This window comes from Tamandua tetradactyla, chromosome 10, assembly GCF_023851605.1.
Source record: "Tamandua tetradactyla isolate mTamTet1 chromosome 10, mTamTet1.pri, whole genome shotgun sequence".
Classification (NCBI taxonomy): domain Eukaryota; kingdom Metazoa; phylum Chordata; class Mammalia; order Pilosa; family Myrmecophagidae; genus Tamandua; species Tamandua tetradactyla.
In genome coordinates, this window is record NC_135336.1 from 70,391,131 (window position 1) to 70,394,407 (window position 3,277).

Here is a 3,277-nt window from a genome sequence, read left to right on the forward strand (position 1 = left end):
GAACGAACATGGCAAACACAGTCAGGGCTCCTCTCTCATCTGGAAGGGCACATGGCAAACATAGCGTCATCTGCTAGCTTTCTCTCCTGGCTTTCCGTTTCATGAAGCTCCCCGGGAGGCATTTTCCTTCTTCATCTCCAAAGGTCACTGGTTGGTGGACTCTCTGTTTCTTGGTGGTGCAGCATTCTCTGATCTCTCTGAATCTCTTATCTCCAAAATGTTTCCTCTTTTATAGGACTCCAGAAACTAATCAAGACCCACCCAAATGGGTGGAGACATGTTATCACCTAATCCATCTTAACAACCAATCTTGGTTACATCACATCTCCAGGGAGATGATCTAATCACAGTTTCAAACATACAATGCTGAATAAGGATTAGAAGAAATGGCTGCCTTTACAAAATGGGATTAGGATTAAAACATGGCGCTTCTAGGGGACACATATCCTTTCAAACCAGCACACAGGGTAATGTTTAACATATGCTTTCAAAAAGGCAACCAAATTTTAAAATTGTAATTAATTGCTAAAAATATGAGTGGCCTGGGTGTTGGGGTGGGATCGAAGGTACAATTGGAGCAGTTGGATTTAGGCAGAAGCCTGAATAGTTATGTTTTGAGGTAGGAGGTTGGTCACAATGTGCAGGTACAGTATACAGAGTGCCTTCCTGCGGATTTCTCTTACTATGTCTGAATTTCTTCTGCTTATCAAGGACCTTAGGAATCTGAACTCAGTTGGACCAGAACTTTAACTAAAACTAATACCTTCAAGATGTACTATTTACAATGGGTTCATAGACTCAGAAATGGAGATTAAGAATGTGTCTAAATTAATAATTCCACTTACCATAAAGACCGAACCAGAGGCTGAAGCAGAGTCCTGTCTGCTCCTACAAGACACGCCTCACTTTGTAGCCTCCCGTCTGTCTTCCTAAAGAACCATCAGGCCCAATTCCATCCATGTCCGGTATCTCTAGAACCTCAATCTTAGCCAGAGGCTCAACTGTTTCAACACAGAGACTTTCATCTTTTTTTCTTTTAAAAAAACATATTACTCTTTAATGGCCTTTGTTAACAGTCGCATTTAGGAATAATTTACTATGTCTTAATCTACTTAACCCATTCTGAAATATCAATATTCAAATCAAGGCTTTTATGCATCAGTCCACTTGTTTCCAGTTCTTTATCCAAGTAATAGCTTCCTATTTTTGTTGCATTTTATGTAGCAATTATATAATGCAATCTGAGTGAACTAGATATGAGAGATTTCCTACTCTATTACTTATCTTTTTAGTTCTCTTCTAGTATTTATTAATTGTGTAAATATGTACTGTTGAAACTAGTAAAAATGATATTGCATGAATGAATGCTATGCGCCCTGTTAAAGAAAATCCTTTTTTTTTTTATCAAGTATCAAATTCACAAAATTTTCCTTGGCTTAAAATGAGTATTCACTTTCCATTTTTCCAAAATTGTAGCAACCTTGCCAATAATTATGTCACTTCAGCTTTCTGTTTTTGTGGCTCTAAAGATTCTAAACTCTGACATTTAGTACTATTTACTCTAAATACACTTAAAGTAGACAATGAAATTTCAAGTAAAGTATACTGTATCCACAGCCAAGGAAAAAACAGATCCTTATTTCACTTTTAAGAATTACAAAAATACTTTGTACATTCTTAAATAATGAATGCTTACAATATTAATTTGCAACCCTTTCCACATAAAATGACTTACACAGGAATGTGAAAGGATCGATATTCTGTGACAGATTGCAACATTCTGGATTTTCTTTTTTTGTGGCTATTGCTCTTTCTGTTTTCCACAGACTACTGGAATAGTCCTTATGCTTTGGTTATGAAATCAGTATGAGCTGAATAAGGCAACATTGGTTATTAAGGCTTATTTCTATGGTGGAACATTATCTTTAAATCTGATGCTATTTCTAGACGACAGTAAGACAATCACAGCTACCTTGAATCTTCAGGCTCTGTTTTGTAGACTTTCTTTTCTAAGGTAAAAGCTGAGTGAGGATAGTCTTTAATTCTCTTTGGGGTAATTTATCTCTTTCTCCACATTTTGACTTAGTGGTTCTGGAGGTATATTTATAGGTGATTTTTGGAGCTGTCTGCCTGGCCAGGGAAAAATGTTCATCTCTTCTTGTCAGTTGGGCATTACCCTTGACAAAGAGCTGGGCAACTCCTTCATTAACAGTGAGCTCATGATGTATGAGATGTTTCCCATCCTTTCTCTTTGAGTCACATCTGTCATATAGTGCACTGTATCTTCAGACTTCCTTTTCTTTGAGCGGATCATCATCAGTCATCTCAAAGATATGGCCAATCATTTTGGCCAACTTCTTATTGCTCTTTCACTTCAAGTCACTTTTCAGCAGCATGGGTGCCATTCCCGCCATGCACTTGGCCACAGAGAGTGCAGTGACAGCATCCAGCACCTCACTGCTTTCCTTGGGAGAAGCTGGCCTAATGGGAGAGGCTGTGCTCACACACCGTGGCATGGTAGCCCTGCCAGTGCCTGTACTCGCCCACACTCTGCTACACCAACTTCCCCACCACACCTGATTTCCCCCGTCCCACGCTCTGCACACAGGTGGTGGCAGCACATTTTGAGAATTTTAAATGAGGTTACTGGGCACTGCTATTCCTTACATAACTACTACAGGATACACCCAGCCATGATTTCCCAAAACTCCTATTCCACAGCTTCACAGAGTTGTTGGACATTATCACCAACTTGTTGAGTGAAAGCATCAAAACAAGAAGGTTGATTGGTGCTCTCTAATCTTCTATATAGCTGCAGCTCCCCAGGGGTCCTGGGTAAGGGCGTAGCCATTACTGTGCATATGTCCAGCGTGGCCAGCAGCTGCAGCAGTCTTCACGCGTTCTGCCCTGCGGATTGCTCAGCTGCCAACTCTCAAGGGAAGTTCTCAGGCTCCCCGCGGGCGGCGGCCTGGGGAAGGCGGTAGGAGCGCGTCCTCCGAGATTATCCCGCCAACCCGCCAGCCCAGACGGCGCCCACTCAGCCGAGGAGGCGGCTCATCCTGCGGGGCTTTCGTCTTGATACTGCACCTTGCCTACGTTCCCACGATCTGCCCTCCCTCCTGACCCTGTGCTTTGGGCAACTCATGCCACCCGGGCACCAGAATCCTTCCGTCTGCTCACCTTCCTCTCCAAACATTATACAACTAAAATCACTGTTAAGGATGTTTCCTCGCATATTTTTTCAAGTTGAGGAAATGGTTATCTCCTACAGATTTCT

General features: G+C 41.7%; 1 pseudogene; it reads right to left on the reverse strand.

Moving 5' to 3' along the window:
- Positions 1 to 2,009: 2,009 nt before the first annotated feature.
- On the reverse strand, positions 2,010 to 2,851 carry LOC143647693 (NGFI-A-binding protein 1 pseudogene; annotated as a pseudogene).
- Between the last annotated feature and the right edge of the window lie 426 nt (positions 2,852 to 3,277).